The sequence below is a fragment of the Xenopus laevis genome, chromosome 7S (assembly GCF_017654675.1).
Source record: "Xenopus laevis strain J_2021 chromosome 7S, Xenopus_laevis_v10.1, whole genome shotgun sequence".
Taxonomy (NCBI): Eukaryota; Metazoa; Chordata; class Amphibia; order Anura; family Pipidae; genus Xenopus; species Xenopus laevis.
In genome coordinates this window covers 86,883,845-86,902,846 of record NC_054384.1, presented here as the reverse complement: position 1 = coordinate 86,902,846, position 19,002 = coordinate 86,883,845, and the positions used below count along the sequence as shown (strand labels likewise).

Here is a 19,002-nt window from a genome sequence, read left to right as displayed (position 1 = left end):
TATAAATAAAGAGCAGCAGCGGGCCCAGGCCAGGTGTGGATTGGGAGGGGGCGGGTTAGGGTTGGGTTCGGGTCGAGAAATTCTCGACCCACAGGAATATCTTTATCTTTTCACATTCTAATATTTTTATATGACAAACAAAAGGAAACATCACTGAAGCAGTAGGTCTTTGAGTCTTTAAGCCAAACCGGCAAACATTTTAAACATTTGTAGAGTCGGCACATTTGCACAAGAGATTTGGCTGGGAAACTCCCTGGCAGCACTGCCCACTGTGCATAAATGAACCTCATTCATCTAAACAGAATCAAACCATTTAGAAATACTGAAGATTAACATGAAAACTTGCTTATTCAGGTGAAGCAGGCACCAAGCACGGATTCTTGTAAAATCACATGAAGCGTGGCCTATTCAAACCAAAACGACAGTAAAATGCACAACTCCATTTGGAAAAGGCAATAACAAGTTCTTCTGCATTTTAACTCTTGTACTTCTAGCAGCCTCCCTCACTGGTAACAGCAGTCTCGTAGGCTAAGAACCAAGAAACATTTTAAAAAGGTGAATTTTTAAACCATCAATGAAAGATAATTAGGTTCATTGTTTATAAAAGAAAAAGAATAAAGAGACAGTGAAGAGAAAATAAACATTTCTATTATGAAAAAGTAGATCTAGCAGCATTTATAAGAACCGGCATAATTTCAGATTTTTTTAAGATGTATTCTTATTACAGAGGATGTCTGTCCTGGTGAGGCTTAAAGGACAAGGAAAGGCAGAAAAATAAAATCTCATTTTTACTTTCTTTAATGAAAAAGAAACCTATCTCCAATATACTTTAATTAAAAAATGTGTACCATTTTTATAAGAAACCTGACTGTATGCAGTGAAATTCTCCCTTCATTTACTGCTGTGGATAGGAATTGTCAGACGGTCCCTAACTGCTGAGCAGGGAAACAATCATACTTATGAACAGCAGGGGGAGCCCCCGCCTTACTTAACAGCCATGCAGAACTCAAGCAGCTTTGTTTATGACGATCCCTAAGCAGCCCAGACCACACTGAGCATGTGCAGGGTCAGGGTCAGGCAAAGATGTTTAACAAAGTTACAAGATGACAGCCCCCTATGGCCAACTTTGAAAGCATAAATCATTTGTTCATGCTTATGTTTAGTATACAAAATACAGCATTTTTAGCCTTATTCTATTTTAGACTTTCCTTGTCCTTTAATAGTAGCCATGGGCGTCCACAATAAGGGACAAGGGAGTGCACTTGCCCCCCCTCTGAGTTTCTGAACTGAAGCAGATTCAAGCTGCTGCCTGTAGATACGATGTCAGTATCTAAGTCCCGGTACAGCTGAACAATGATTGCATAAGTTAGAGCAGTGATCCCAACCATTAACTCTTGAGTAACATGTTGCTCACCAACCCCTTGGATGTTGCTCTCACTGGCCTCAAAGCAGGTGCTTATTTTTGAATTCCAGGCTTGGAAGAAAGTATTGGCTGGAAGCTGGAAGCCAGCAGTACTAGGTCGTGACCTAGTGACTAGGTCGGCCCCTTTCTCATTCGTGGGCAATAAAAAGTAACATGTGTAGAAGCGTTTGCTATTTTTTAATAAATAAATAAAATTTGTATCCGTATTAAAATCCACATTAAAATCAATAAGGGCAGCTTTGCAGTGGTTGTGTTTCTCTCTTGCGCCTCTCCAGCGTCCCTCAGAGTCCACTGCACATGTCTCCGCTTCTCAGTAACACTCTTCCACAATTCCTCGTCACCACTGACGCGTTTCGATGTTCAGGCTTCTTCCAAAAGCGCTGACGCCTCCTCCGGATGGTTACTCTTTATTGCTCATGTGTTCGAATTGTAAAACTTTATCAGTCCTATTCAAATGTCTCTCAAAGCGCATATATCCTCTGTTTGAAAACTTTCTTCATTTCAATAATTATTCAAAGCATTCAGAGTTTGCATATAAACATTTCTGGGTTACATTAAAAATGCTCTCATTTAAAAATCAACATTTAAGCCAAAAGGACATAGCGATTTTAATTTGTGTATCCACCAACTCTCCCTTTTCAATGTATTAGTTATGAGCTTTAACCCTCTCAATGCCAAACCATTTTAGGCCAACTGGGCATTTGTTATTCTTTTCTGAAAAAATGCTTTGAAACTGAGCGTTTTATATTTCCTTTATATGTATTATTGATATGCTGTCCTATTCCGTCTTTTAATTTTCTATTTGTTTTACTCATGGGCCCTCCAGCATGTAGATTACATTAGCTGTATCACATTTTATTAAATCCTGGTTTGAAACATTTCCCCAGTTGTGTGACTTTTAAAAAGTTTTGGGTTTTGCACCATATCTGCATATGCTTTGCACAAGCTGCATGAAAAAAAACCTTGAAATATATCCTTTTTTGTTTTTTTATTAGTTCTACAAGTATGCACCAATTTTTGCTTTAGGTTGGGGGCTTTCTGGAAAATAATTTTGGGCTTATTTGGGAGAATTGATTCTAATTCTTTGTCTGAACTGAGCACATTCCAATGTTTCTCAACAATTCTTTTGATAGCTCCTGCTTTGGAATTGTATTGTGTAACAAAGCAAACATTAGAGTTCTCCCCTATTTCTCCTTTCTGTGAATTTCTTTCGCTCTTGTATTCTAGCATTTTGGAGTGCACTAATCTAAGTAAAATCAAACACTTGTTTGGTAGCAAATTAATTAAGAATAAAGAACCACGTAATAGGTTTCAGCACAAATGCATGTTTTCACTCCAAAATCTGCTCTGTGTGTGTATGTACCCACACCAACACTGTGTCTGTCAATGAAGAGGCAAAAGTGAGTGGATTCCAGCAGATCAGTTGTTTCTCACTAGTCTGAGACTGAAAGTGTGTAAGTAAGAAAAACTAAGGTTACTGACCATTGTGTGAGCCCAATGCATTGATCTGCTTGCAAAATAGATAAAGATATTGGCTCAGAGTTATATAATATCCTCTGCATAGCATTTCTTTTCACCTAAATAACCCCACAAACATTTAACCTGTCCAATAGTTCTTTCAAGTGCATTAACAATTTCAGTCCTAGATTTGTGTCTTTGCCACAAAAATATTTGCTTGTGATAAATGTACCTATTTGCCCCATCCTGAAAAATCTGTGGACGCCCATGATAGTAGCTCTGTACAACCTAGGGTACTAGTTGTCAGATTTTTTTTTCAGTTCAAGCTCCCTTTGGAGGGCCATACTTTGGTCAGGGCTGATGTATCAGTCATTCAACCATAGTTTCAGAAATATATTGGACAGAAAATAACTTGTCAGCCCAAATCTCAGCAAATATAACTGGCCTCCAGTCTGGGTGAGAGCAAATAGCCTAATTCTCCCCAAAGCATACCTATCCTTACTCTCCTCCAGGTCCCAACAGTGGGGCCAGTCTTACATTTTTTTAACCACCACTTTGGTAACCACTGCTTAGCTGATCATGCTATCCAGAGTCCATTGATAGCCCAATTCAGCTGATCATGCATTAATCTTACACTGTGTTCCAGTGGTCATGCACTGTTCAAATTTCATTGTATCAGACTGATGACTTGTTAATGGTTAATAAAAAGTTACATACTGTACAACTGGCCATGGCCATATTCTATTATTCCATCTATTTGGTCCAACAGCACGATGATCGGAACTCTAGGAACATAAGGACAGAGTCAACTTCACTTTATTTCCTCATTGCACCTGATTACATGGTACATCAGCAGATGAAATTTGCAGTTTTGTCAGATCATCTGTCATCTTTTGAAACTGACTCCTGATTCAATATGAATGTCCAGATGGTTGGGCAGTCTGGTCTGAGGCGCTGTCCAAACTGTCTGACTGAACAGGCGCTATGTATAGCAGGAGCATTTTAGTTGATGCTTGGAAAATAAACAAATGTAAGTTTATTGGATGTTTAAGCATCCCAGTCTTATTTTTATAGCAGAGATTAAATTACCCATTTTGCTTTTGCAGCTGGAGAGAAAACAGATTTACCTTATAAACCCTTATTTCCATGTCATTTATATGTAATCTAGACATGGCAAGGCATAGCAAGAAGCATTTACATGGAATGAAGTGAGACTTTATATATCTACAGTATGGGTGCACCTTACTGGTGGCTGCCTATATAGCTAAGAATTCTGCATTTTATCAATATGTCCTGCTATAAAGCCAGCTATAATCTCAGTCATACAGTATTATCCTTTCAAGGAGAATCTATCTGTTATTTTTTATGTATGTATGTATGTATGTATGTATGTATGTATGCATGATATGCAGGTTACTGTTTACCCAATCTCTTCCTGTGCTGGAACCTTGAATAGAAACTTTCTCAGAGTTCAACTTTGCTTTCATCGTGTCATTTAAAAACCCATATGGTTGTGTTCCGGAAGGGAAAACAATCTATAAACTCTGCAGTATCATTTAGGGGAAGATTTACTAAGGGTCGAATTTTGAAGAACAAAAAAATTTGAAATTAGACCATCGAATTAAAAAACTACGAATTCGATGTTTTTTCAACAAATTTGTCATTCCTGAGATCGAATAAAAACCGTTCGAACGATTCATAGGATTTCAGCGATCAATCGAACAATTTTTATTCGATGTGTAAAGACATAGAAAATGGTTGTAGAAGGTTCCCATAGGCTAACATAGCACTTCGGCAGGTTTAACTTGGCGAAGTATTGAAGTCTAAGTTTTTTTAAAGAGACAGTACTTTGATTTTCGAATGGTCGAACATTCAAACTATTTTTACTTTGAATCGAAGTCGAAGTAAATTCAAAGTCGTAGGGGCAGATTTACATATGGGCGAATATCAAGGGTTAATTAACCCTCGATATTCGACTGCCGAATGTAAATCCTTCGACTTCAAATATCGAAGACGAAGGATTTACCGAAATTAGTTCGATCGAACAATTAAATCCTTCGAATCAAACGATTCGAAGGATTTTAATCCATCGATCGAACGATTTTTCTACGACCAAAAAAACATAGGAAAGCCTATGGGGACCTTCCCCATAGGCTAACATTGCACCTCGGTAGGTTTTAGGTGGCGAAGTTGGGGGTCGAAGTTTTCTTTAAAGAGACAGTACTTCGACTATCGAATGGTCGAAAATTCAAAGCGTGTAGGCGCCGAACGCAGGTTGAGACGCAACATTGCATTTTTCCTGCATTCGGCGCCTACACGCGCCTGTGTGAGTACAGCCCCATTGAAAAAAGCTAAATGTGTCTATTCCTGCGCTCCCCTGCGGCTGAACACAGAAAAACGGAATGCAGGGGAGCGCAGCTTCAACCGCCCATCAGTAAGAGCCCTTAGGGCTCTTACACATTGGCATTTTTTATATGTTTAACACGTGTTTGAGACACAGGTTTGAGGGCACCAAATCACATTCGCTAATTGATTCCATTAAATTAGGCCTGGTTGTACTAATGAGCTTTCTGAGTTGCGTTTTACTCCATTTATTGCGTTACTTTAGACATGGCAAGTTGTATTTACTTGCACTTGACGCACATTTCTCTGTCAATAGGGTAGAGGCGTGAATTAGGAACAAACAAAATCATGATTAGTTGCATAAAAAAAACATTTATTAATGCAATATATGCATTTTCTGATGCTAAGCATGCATTTTAAAAACACAGAAAAATGTCTGTGTGTAAGAGACCTTTAAAAGTTATAATCAGTTGTGGGAAAGCTGGGCCCAATCAGATACAAGCTGCACAACATTGACCCGCTTCTGCATATCCTCAGTTGCATAGAACAATGTTCTTCTGGTTACATACATACTGCAGAGGGGACAGAAGCTCCCATGCATTCCAAGTTACCTACACAGAAGTCCAGAAACCATATTGCTCTCTGTGGGGCATGTTAGAAATGAATATTACAAATAATCCCCTTTTATTTTAAGTAATATGGTTCTTTTTCTTTGGCATTTGCCTTATACTGGTAGGATTGTCTGGTGTGTTCTAGAGGTGTGTTGTAAAGAATTGGAAAGAAAAGGAATTATTAAAAGAAAAATATTACATATACTATAAGTAACATTTCTTCACCCCCAAATTACATTATTTGGATTATACAAGCACACCACTAGGTGGCAACATTGTGTAATAAAGCACAGGTTGCCACTAGCCGCAATAAACCTCTCTGAGTTGCTATATATATATATATATATATATATAGAGGAAGCAGATGCAGCAGATGATCTGATATTCTGTTGTTTCCTGGAAATACATAAAATAGCAGAATATCAGATCATCTTATTCATAGAAGTGCTTCTGCTGTCTGAGAATAGGTATTTGAAAAATAACAAAGGGCAGTTATTATGTGCTTCTTATTTATATTCTGTATGGGGGTGTTTATTTGTACCTGTTCCTTGCAGTGTTGTCACGATAGGGAGTGGAGAGCATAGGGAACCTAAGAAGTCCTTAATGATGTGAAATTTCTATATATATTTGTGACAGAGGTCCTCTACCTGGATTTAAGGGAGCCCTAAAAAGATTTTGTTGTGGGGGCAAGCATCTTGTTTACTTGTATAGGTGTTTTGGGTAACCTTTTCTTACCAGAACCAAATTTGCCTATATACTATCCAAGTAACCAAGCTATGACCCAACACCCTACATCCAAGGCCACTTGTTTCACCTTCCCTCCCTCCCCAAAAACTGTCACTGTCAGCACCCCATGGTTGAACTATAACACATCACTGCAGTGGTTAAATATGTTTGTTTGGGCAGGGGCTACCACAACAAGTTGTAGTTTGCACCCAATATATTCTGTGCCAGGTATCATTTGGTTACCTTTTAAACAGATAAGCATTTACAAGGACTCGTGGCACCATGGATACAGTTGTTCTGTTGCTGGGTATTAAAGGGGTAGTTCACCTTTAAATCAAGTTTTAATATGATGTAGACATCAATAATATGAGACAATTTGCAACTGGTATTTTTTAAAATGGTTTTTCAGTTATTTAGCTTTTTGTTCAGCAGCTCTCTATTTGGTATTTCAACAGCTATCTGATTGCTAGGCTCTTATTTACCCTAGAAGTCAGGTAGTGGTTTGAAGGATAGATGGGGATATGAATAGTTGGGGGCCTACAAAGAACCCAATTGCACCTCCTGCTCCCCCGGTAGTTCCGCCACTGCGGAAACCAATTGCAAAGTTGTTAGGAATGGGCATTCTATAACATACTGAAAGTTAATTTAAAGGTGAACCGCCGCTTTAAATAATAACCTATATATTTGCTCCCTGATTGAAATATCTTTGGTCAAATCTATAAATAGATCTACCTGGTAGACCCTTGATGGTTCCATTTGATTGCATACCATTATACATACATTAAAGAATAAGGATGAGGAATTTTGCATTTCACCCTTTAAAATTGTATCCTAATTTTTTCACCTTTTGCTTTTTGCACGTATAAGGCATCAGATCAATGATATTGCTCCCCTGTCCAACAGAGAAATGTAAAGGAAGATTTTGGGATCCAGGCAGTAAGAAATCAGTTATAGTAAAATGTAGGCACAGGAAAGCCGGGCAGAACCCCTATAGAATGTTAAGAAAATGGCAGAAAAGTGTTGTAACAGCTGTTATTATTGGTCATTTTTTGTTAAAGGTATGGGATCTGTTATCTGGAAACCCATTATCCAGCTATAGGTTGATATATACAACTATAGGTTATAGAGTGGTTATGATTTCTACTCATACAATAATTGAAATTCTTTAGTGCAGTTGGTCATTTTTGAAAAGTATGGGCATTTTCAGGGACAGAGAGTTAAATTAACTTTTAGTATGATATAGAGAGTGATATTCTGAGACAATTTGCACTCGGTTTTCATTTTGTATTGCTTGTGGTTATTTAGCTTTTTATTCAGCAGCTCTCCAGTTTGTTATTTTAAAAATCTGGTTGCTAGGGTCCAAATTACCCTAGCAACCATACACTGAATTGAAGAGACTGGGATATGAATAGGAGAGGCCAGAATAGAAAGATCACTAATAAAAAGTAACAATAACAATACATTTGTAGGCTTACAGAGCAGAATTTGGGCTGTTTAGCTTCGCCGAAAAAAATTAGAGAATTTCCAGCGAAATGGCGAAAAATTCGCGAAACAGCGCCAGCATCTACAAAACAGATTGCAGCGTCCATTTTTTTTGCCGCCGGCGAATATTCGCGGCGGTCTCACAAATTTATTCGCCATCGGTGAATAGCGGGAATTTGCTGCGAATTCGCGCCTGCCGAATAAATTTACCCATCACTACAGACAATTACAGAAGTCCTATTGTGTTTAGAGATTTGGAAACTGGTCACATAGCCTAAGTAATATTACCATAACAGCAAATAAAGAAATGTAATCCCTGCAATCAGATTTATATGTTACTGAAAGCTCCTGCTGGGTTCTGACAGAATGAGGATGAAGCTTGAGACTTGCATAAATAGCCCTGGTCTTGTCTGAAGTGGATTAGATAGAGCCAGAGAGATGATTAGATTAGTTCACTGATAAATTATAATTACTATAGTTTCCATCGAACAGGCTATACATAGGAACCTATATTTTATAAAGGAGAAGCTTAATTGCTTACTGAGTTGAATGGCCTTGGTTAAGCAAGGTTTCCATATACAAGTAATACATCCATTAATGCACCTGCATGTTCTGTTGCTAATAAGTGTAAAGAACAAACTACGGAACATGTGGAACATTAGAAAGAGAAAATATCATCAGAATTCTGGATGTACTTGAGTATTAATAGCTAAGAGTGTAGCTGAAGTCTTTTTCTGTTTATTGGTACAATAATTACAGCCTAATAAGATGTATCATTCCCATGTCTGCCAAAACTCCTAACCATGCAGCCAAAATAGCAAACATATCAGTATCAGTTTTACGGGTATGGGACCTGTTATCCAGAATGCCGGGACCTGGGGCTTTCTGGATAATGGATCTTTATGTAATTTGGATCTTCATACCTTTAAGTCTACTAGGAAATCCTTTGAACATTAAATAAAGCCAATCGGCTGGTTTTGCTTCCAATAAGGATTAATTATATCTTAGTTTCGATCAAGAACAAGGTACCGTTTCATTATACAGAAAAAAAGGAAATCCATTTTAAAAATTATAGTACTAGAAAATCTTTTGGATATTATAGTATGCAGGCAAGCAAGGCACCCCTACATACTTTAATTATGATTATTTGATGTAGATGGAAGACTTTCATTTTTGTAGTTGTATTATTGTTACAGTACTATTTATTCTATAGGTATGGGATCCATTATCCAGAAACCCGTTATCCAGAAACCCGTTATCCAAACTACAGAAAGGCCATCTCCCATAGACTCCATTTTATCCATATAATCCAAATTAATTAAAAAAAAAGTATAGAAAATATAAAAATCTTATAAAAATAATGCTCGGGCCATTCCGGATAATGGATCTTTACATAATTTGGCGCATGGGAAATTTATAAAATAGTTGTATCCCCAGTGTTTTTGAACCAATGTGGGTTTGGTTGGGCAGCATGCCGCCCCCCTAAAATCCTGCTGCCCTAGGCCCGTGCCTAGGTGGCCTTTCCACAAATCCAGGCCTGTGTATTTGTGACACACTCTTACCTATAGTGGGGTGTTAAAATAATTGCAGTCTTTGCAGTTTGGAAGAGGATTGGTTTTTCTCCCTAGGGCTTTTTATGGATCTCTCTCTTTCTCTCAGGTTGAGAGCTGAATAACAGTCACTACAATAAATCTCTCTCTCTCTCTCTCTCTCTCTCTCTCTCTCTCTCTCTCTCTCTCTCTCTCTCTCTCTCTCTCTCTCTCTCTCTCTCAAATTAAAAACCCAAGTTGTTTTATCATAGAAATATATCAAATTTTTTATCATCTGCTAAAAACATTGCCAATTGGAGAAATCCTACAAATGATTTTAACAATATACTGAATGAGCATGTTTCCAAAAAGGCACAGGGTTTTCCAGACATCATAAATCTCTCTGTCCTAAAATATATTTATTCCATGATTCTTTATTTCCAGTGCTTTGCTATATTAATTATAGCGGCATTAGGCAATGCAATTTTTTTTGAATTTTAAAAGAAAAAAGCCATGGGCAATTTATAAACCTACTGCTAAAGAATTCCCACAGCAGTGTATGTCAGTGGTATGCATTGATATTAATACCTATAACACTTCTTACATTATTTGATAATAATATTGAATTGTACTTTAACCAGCTATAAATACTTGTTGAATGCTGTTAAATAGCCGCCACCTAATACGTCTCCCAACCCAGACTGCAAAGAGCTAACCTTTCAACCTGGAACCATGGAACCGGAAGTGACATCACTGTGTTGCTGAATCAGCAGGGCAAGGACAGAAAATTGACAAAACCACAGTGGAGGGTGGGAGGCATCAGTCCCACACTTCAATCGGGTACCCAGGTGGGTTACCTGTGGACTGGCCGCACAGTCAGGGACTTTCTGCCCAAAACCTGACCACTTTGTTGGTATTCCATGGGTACCCGACCCAGTGCAGGACTCTAACTTGTGTCAGAGGTCTGGCTGCAGTCTGTAGCCAGAGTCAAATTGGAAACCTGGCATTAAGTACAGAGAGCAGTGCCAGCAGGTACAAGGCAGCCTTGTCCATACTTTCTACCACAGGGCAGGTGCTAAATAAAGATGCTAAATAAAGGACTACATTGTGGCCTGTGCCCTCTGACTCTCCCTAACTTCAGCGTCTAACTGACTCTCATGTATACATCCACTTTTGAATGCAGAAGTTCTAAAAATGCAGGGCAAGATGCAAAAAAAAAGTTTTTGCCTGATTTTTGCACTTTTTTTTGTACCCTGCCCTTCGTGTTTCCCTACGGTGTCTTGTTCTAGGAGGGTGCAAATTTGGGTGGCTACCCAGACCCTGCATGTATGAAAAAGTAGTGCCATTTCTAAGACAGGTGCCACCAGAGACGGCTCCTGCAATGCCATCCTCCCCTGCCTCCTAGCGCTTAACTTTTCCTGCACCAGGGTGGCACGTCGTTTTCACTCTCTTGCATTATAAAGCTGAATTTGCAGTTTGAAAAATGGAAAATAGACTCTTAAAGATACCAGGAGTGGCTTGTTTTTTTTACCACATGAGTGATCTCATTGGCGCAGTGCCCCATGCAATAGTAGCTTTATATCTGCATTCTTGATTTGTGGAAAGGCCACAAAGGCACGGGCCTAGGGCGGCAGAACTTTAGGGAGGCAGCATGGTGCCCAACCACACTAGGGTTGCCACCAGGCCGGTGGCCGGTAAAAATGATGGTTGAGCCCAATGTTATTAATAGGGAAAAAAGATAAATATATAAGGCCGGTATTTTTTCCAGAAAAGGTGGCAACCCTAAACCACACCCGCATCGGTTCGGAAGCACTGGTGATTCGCACGAGATAAAATTGTTTTTAAAATTTCCAGTGCACCAATCCCCAGTACTCCGGACCCCATACTGAAAAGTTGAGCATGTGCACAAAGGAAGAGTAGGGGACTGGGGTGATGAACGACAGCGGGCCCAGCGGTGCCTGCTATGTAAATCTGGCCCGGTCTGCATTGCTAAACCTGCAGTTTTACAGTTTTTAGCTGTTTTTGAACTCCTGGACCACTAGAGACTGGGAGTGGTATGTGAAGTCTCAAAGGCTGCACAAAGAGGGGTAATTTCTGACGTGGAAGTCAGGGTGCATAGTGCAAAAAAAAAAAAAATGTTGCAGTCCATTATACTAATGTACTTTTCACCCAGCCTGAGGACACCACCATGAATACAATGGTGCCTGTATTTAGCAGAGCTGTATTCATGAGGGGTGGGAGGAGGCACATAGAAGCCTCCCTTGCTGCCTCTGCAGGTGGGGTTCATGTCAGGGCACTCTAGCACTCTAAGGACTGGCTGGCTTGTGCCCTTGATGCTGAAAAAAATATCTGGTGCAAAGTTCACAGTACAACTAAACCTTGGGCAGAAGTGCACCTGAATGATCATCAAGAGGTGCAAAACGGTGTCTCTTAAAGGAGAAGTAAACCCCTTCCCCTACCCTCCTATCCTACATAGACCCCCTCCCTCCCCCCCAGCTTAGCTGCTACCCCGGGCAAATGCCCCTAACTTTTTACTTACCCCTCGGTGCAGATTCACGGCATCGCACGGCAGCCATCTTCTTCTCTTCATTCTTCATCGGAAAGTAAGTTCCATATTGGCGCATGTGCAGTTGGAGCAGTCTCCATGTTTTTGTCAACTGCGCATGCGGTCACCAAAATTGCTGAAGCGCCAGAAGAAGACCCGTGGAAGACCGAAGAAGATGGTGGCCGTCAACTCTGATGCCATAAATCTGCACCAAGGGGTAAGTAAAAAGTTAGGGGCATTTGCCCGGGGTAGCAGCTAGGCTGGGGGGGAGGAGGGAGGGGGATCTATGTAGGGTAGGGGGGGTAGGGTTTTTTTTAATAAGGGGTTTACTTCTCCTTTAAGGATCTTGCACTTCTGTCCACAGTCTGTAAATGACCCCTAATATCTATTTTGTCCTATGGCTGCAGCTCTCCCTATAATTACTGAGCCATTCCTACTTTATTATGTAATTATGCTTCTGTTAGCACATCTGTAACGTAGCCATGAGATATCCTTTATGACAGGTCCGTATCCAGGGTAACTGTCAGATGTCTTGCAGGATTTGGCTGCTTGGAATGCCGAGCCTGATGCTGTACAGAGGGGCCTGTTAATAAACTGACTGGTAATACATTGCTGGCTTGTCCTTGGGTACAGTGAATCTTTAGACAGGCACATGCTATACACTGAGCTGAGTAGGCTTTCTGCCTTCTGCTCTGTATAATTGAATTCAGCTATCTCAGCGAACCTTTCTAGATTAGGAATCCAGATGACATTTTAACTGCTTTGAAGTGATGTGGGCTTTATTGCTGTTAATAGGAGTATTCTCTGCTCGGCCCATGCTTATGCAGTCTTTTGAAAATCGCCCTTCAGTGAACAGTAATAAAGCTTCAACTCGGGCCAGTGAGGAGCGAGCTCTGGCATAGTTTTCATTGTTGGCATTTTACACCTCAGAAGTTTAATTCCATCTGTCAGTCCCTGATTCATAAAGTCGTACATAACAAAATCAGCTGTCATCGCCCATTACTTGGCATTGTGTTATAATGGCCTTCCTCTTCTATCTTCATGATTGGTTGCCAGTGCATAGGGCAGGCACAGATACACACTGTTACTGTTAAATCTACCTTATTGTTGAATTTTTGGTAAAGCAGATGAGGCCATAGGGAGACTTAGATGCTTTAATTTGAGCAGTTTTAAGAGTGGGCATTTGTTTGATATCTTACTTAGCTGTAGTCGGGGAGAAAATACTGTAGTTAGATAGTACCCAGGATGGAATCAAACCCAGACCCCAAGGCAGAAGTGCTACCTATTGATTCGTTTTGCTGGTGGGCTTTCACCCTCAATGTGAGATCCTTGGGAAGAGGGCGTCCACAAATAGGGGCAAGGGAGGGCACTTTATAACTGGCACTGTGTACCTATGCAGCCTTGTCTTCTAGGGGCATTATTAATGGAACTGGCACCATTGTTATTGGCACTATATTAATTCTGGTTTGTTATAAAAATTATTCTGCACTGTGTTCTGGGGGATTATTTATTGAATTGAGACCATGTTTACACTGTCAGGTATTTAGGTCTATTATGCACAGAACTGGCCCTATTACCACATGGAGACATTGGCACTGAAACTCTATTCTGGGGCACTATGTATCAGATTGGCACTGCACTGGATGTACTTGCATGAAGTGCCATTTGACTATGAAACAACTAATTGAGTTTATAGCTGTAATTAAACTTCCCAAACCAAAACATCACCGTCTGCCTGTGCCTGCACCACTACTGGAGCTCCCAGCACCACTAGTGTGTAAAGGATCAAATGAATGTCTTCTCAGAATAATGCAGGTTTTTTTCTTTCACATGTGTGTAGGGTTGCCATCTGGCCGGTATTTTACTGGCCTGGCCGGTAAAAATGATGGTTGATCCTAATGTTATTAATATGGAAAAAAGATAAATATATAGGAAGCAGGGGCGATCCGCCAATGAGGCGAGCTGAGCTGCTCGCCTCAGGCGGCAGCGCCAGACAGGATTCCAGGGGCGGCAAAAAGCCGCTCCTGCACCTTTAAGAGACGAATTTCCGGTTTTTAAACCGGAAATTCGGCTGCGCTATTGCGAGAGAGCGCAATTGCGCTCTCCGCAATCGTGTTCCTGCCTCCCCTCGCCGACAGGTAAGTCGGTGCGGGGGGCGGCATTGCAGGAGCCGCCTCAGGCGGCTCCTTCCCCAGAAACGGCGCTGATAGGAAGGCCGGTATTTTTTTCCAGAAAAAGGCTGCAACCCTACATGAGTATCCATCTCAATCTAGTGCCACACGTGATGATTATTGGCTTCAACCCACTTACTTATATCTCTCCAATGAGAGGGCACTGTTTCACAGAAACATATATGTACACAGAATGGGTTTCTGTGTGTGTGTGTGTATGTACCCAGGCCAACACTGTGCCTGTCAATGAAGAGGTAAAAGTGAGTGGATTCCAGCAGATCAGTTGTTTCTCACTAGTCTGAGACTGTTAGTGCAAGCGTGTGAGTCAATGCAAGTGAGAAAAACTACGGTTACTGACCATTGCATCTGATGCATTGATTCACCTGCTAATATGTGTGTGCCCAAGACATGATTTGCTTGTAAAGTGGATAAAGATGGCCACATTGGCTCAGAGTTATGACTCTTAAATTATTTCCTCTGCACCACATTTTTTTCACCATCGGGCTATTTAAAATTTTAGCTGACCAGTAGTTCTCTCTTTCAAGTGTATTAACAATTCTATTCCTAGATTTGTGTTTTTGCCATGAAAATATTTGTAGACAATTTGCTTGTGATGCCTTTAGCTATTTGCCCCACCCTGAAAATTTTTCTGTGGACGCCCATGTCCATGGGCAAAAATTTCAAATAGGGCAAGTTTACATAACATTTGATTGCAATAGATAATAATTGTTATATTTTGTTCTTTATCTATGGTATGTTAATGGCATACAGAAAGCTTCCCAGGCATTACAAAACTACAGCTCCCAGGAGGGAGTCACTAAGGCAGCAGTTTTGGGTATCTGTAAATGTATGTAGTTTATCTACATGCATTGCTAAGTGAATTCTTCCCATCTCTGCCCTTACTATCTGGTGGCCGTAGTTATGAATCCACAAATGGAAGAATTTTGTGGCCTTTTGTTGATTCCTTTATTTTCCATTGCCATTTTTTTTTTTGCAGCATCCGTGTGCCATTCTTTTCATACATCCCCCTGCAAGGTTTTTATTGGTGCTAGGTGGTGGATTGACTTCTGGCTTCCAAAATAACTAAATGTTGATTTGTAGTTATCCATTTGACACTAATTTAAAATGGCAGACTAAGTTACAATCAATTGACTTTTACCACTGAATTGAAAAGGGATAAATGATTGTATCTGAGCCAGGAGTTTCACCTTGTGTTATAGCAGACATGACACTGTTGGTATGAATCTGTTAGTCTAAAGATAAAAGTAAATGGAGCAGAATATGTGTTTTATAATTGGAAAGAGATTGATAAGGGAGGATGGATATTTATTATTTATAGGACAGGCTGTTAAGAGGAGTAGAAATTATTTAAGTAAATTGCAGTTTGTCTGTCCATGCTTAAAAGTTCAGCTACAAATGTCCTTCTCAGCAGGGCTGTTGAATGGAACATTGGCATAAGTGAGAGTTCCCAAAGACTTCTACTTTCTTCCTCTTAGAACAATTCTTTCAGGCTCTTGGCCCAAACAAACACAGTCCACTGATGGGCCAATCTGTTGGATAAATGTGAAGTCAGGCCTTGAGGGGGTCTGGCAAGGGAACTGTAAGTATTACTAGCAAATGCCTTTCAAAAGAATATCAGTATCTTATTATATCTTTTAAATAACACCAGACGGAACCCATTATTTTATTATTATGTACTCAAAGGCATAACTATGTAGACCTGTAACAGTCGTCTAGTGGGGGGACGGCAGGGACGCCCGCCACGCCCTCTTCTTCCTCGGTGTGGGTTTCTCTAAGGCGCGCACGCCGCGCGTTTCTGTTATTTAGATGTCATGACGTCAGCACGCAATTGGCGCAAAATTTGTTCCTGGTGCTTCTGAGCTTTAAGCTAAATCTGTTTGAACCTGTTTTGATTCCTGTTGTGACCCTTGCCTGGCTTTGATGATTCTACTCTCTGTATCCTGACCCTTGCCTGGTTACCGACTCCGATTCTGCTTAACCCTCTGATTGACTTCCTGGTTTGACCCTTGCCTGCCTGACTACGCTTATTCTCTGCCTGCCTCGACCTGGCCTGATCTGACTACTCTATTGCCTAACGCCTTGTACTATGACCTTCTGCCCAAAGACTCTCGCTAACAGTCGTGCCCCTCTGCCTATCCAGAACCTCTTGCCTTGCACCTCTCGTTTAAGTCCTGGTGGTATCCAAGTAGCTGAGGGCTCCTCGCGAGGCCAACGGTGGTCACACTACAGGTGAAGCACGAGCCGAGACCAGGGTGCTTGGCATTTGTTCTGATGTTGGGTGTTAACCGTGACAAGACCTTTGGTAGACAGAATAGCAATGTGTGAGTACATTTCTCATTAATGCAAGTTCTAGGCTTGTCCTGCTGCTAAAATGCTCTTTAAGAGAAGTAGAACTAGTGTCGCCAGCAAAAACTTTTACACAACCAATTCCTTTTACTTTTCTAAGTGCAATGGGCCAATCAAAGCCAATTTCTAGTTGGTTAGTATGTGTTAACTCTCTGGGAACAATGTTCCTTCAAGGTCCTGCAGATATTTTGTCCTACTTCCTACAATATATATACAGAAGCATGGTAGATCGTTTTTCAAGCCTATTGAAAAATAAACCTGCAAGCCTATAAGCCTAGTTTTCACTGTCCCGGGGGAAGAAGTAGACTCTGGCTGCCATTGGGGTCACCTTCTAATCTGAATAGCAGCTGTTAGTGGTATCTAGGGACTGCACAATCCAATCCTTGGAAATGCTATTGTTTCTTTTTGGCGAGGTGAGAGAGATCCCCCTTAATCTCCTTCAATTAAAAAGTTTGTTTTTTACAAAAAATACCACATAGTGTAATATGATTAATAAACATTTTTAAATACATCCTGGGCAGTCACAAAGATTTATTCCAGTTTAAAGCTCAGGCTCTAAAAATACAAAATAAGAAATTTGAAACCAAGGTAAAATTATAGCTATTGCAACACACTGGAATATACAAGGCAGCACTTTAATTATTTGACTTGAATCTGTTTTTTTTTTCTGTTGAACTTTACTTTTGTTGCTTTAGACATTTTATAAATGAAGGAAAAACTGCATGTAAGAAAGTTAATGGGCTGATTTGTGTCGGATCACTACATTCCATTTACAGATACAAAATCAAAATAAAGATCAAAATATGTTCATCAAGATGCTATGTATCATTCATTCTGCTGGCAAAATACAACAACATTTACAGTATTTGTCTTAAGACAAAGTTCAGAGAAGGCACTAAGCAGTGATCAGTCTGGTGCCTGATGCCAGTCAAGAGCTACTACAAAGTACAGAGCCCTTAGCTGCACAGACAAACTTTGGTGATTACCGATTCAGAAATCTGAATATAGTGTTATAAAAGGTTTTCATCTAGAAATTCCATGAACCACCTCATTTATCAGTTTCATTCACTGTGGGTTGGTTAACCCAGGCTCACATATGGTCACTCTTAAAAAAACATTTCTATGGTTTTCAGGAATTAAAGCCTTAGAAGTATTCTACAACTGTGTTATATTAGCGGAAGAGATAAGTCTTGCAACAGTAAAACCAGTTTGTTTTTGTAAAAATTCCAGAAGAAACCACGTCAGGCCAAGTCTAGGTAAAGACCCACGGGGATTTGGGAGATTTACTATAATAAGTACTACATTGAACCAGTATACAGCCAATCATCAATTCATTTTTGTTAGTCTTGTATAAGTTAGATCAGGAGTGCCCATACTAATGCGAGGTCCACTTTTATGTTGTCCCGTTATGATCTACATCCATAATATCACTTTTAACATTCTGTTCCATGGAAAATATTACTTAAATATGATATTGATTTATGAGAGAATTTATATTGCTACATTTAAGAAACAACTTTTTCTTGTGTAACGTTAACATAATAAATATCTGAATGAAAAGCAGGAAACAGGAGGAAGATTTAGACAAGTTGAGATCTACTGATCACCAGCTAAAGGTCTACTGGTAGATCCCAATCTACCTTTTCAACATCCATGAGTGAGGTAAAAGAAACACATTTCTTGTTGATTGCTATAGATAACTAACTTCATTGGTGCTGTTTAACCTTGCATTTTGACCATAGATCCTGCCAATTATCAAACTATTGATATATTCATATAAAAAAATTAGTCATCTCTGATAATATATATATATATATATATATATATATATATATATATATATATATATAAAAACAACATGGGGTCGGTGCACCCAGAGCACAAAATGGATGCCTCAGTGCTGGAACAAAAAAACAATCTTATGTAAATGTCAAAAAAGGTCCGCACACATAGGACTTGGATAAAGAAGAAAAAGTGTAGTTTATTCAACGTTTCGGCCCAGTCACTTGAGCCGTCCTCAGGAAGTCATATATATATATATAAAATCAAGGGGCCGATTCACCAAGGTTTGAATATCGAGGGTTAATTAACCCTCGATATTCGACTGGGAATTAAAATCCTTCGACTTCGATTATTGAAGTCGAAGGATTTTAGCGCAAATAGTATAATCCTTCGACCAAAAAAACTTAGGCAAGCCTAAGGGGACCTTCCCCATAGGCTAACATTGAGTTTGGTAGGTTTTAGATGGCGAACTAGGGGGTCGAAGTTTTTTCTTACAGAGACAGTACTTCGACTATCGAATAGTCAATTTGAAGTCGTATTCGAAGTTGAAGGTCGAAGTAGCCCA

General features: G+C 39.9%; 1 protein-coding gene across 1 annotated transcript in view; it reads left to right on the top strand.

The window, feature by feature from the left end:
• plekhg5.S (pleckstrin homology and RhoGEF domain containing G5 S homeolog) overlaps window positions 1-19,002 on the top strand; it is a 183,895-nt gene that overhangs the window by 13,471 nt on the left and 151,422 nt on the right. The window lies entirely within an intron of this gene.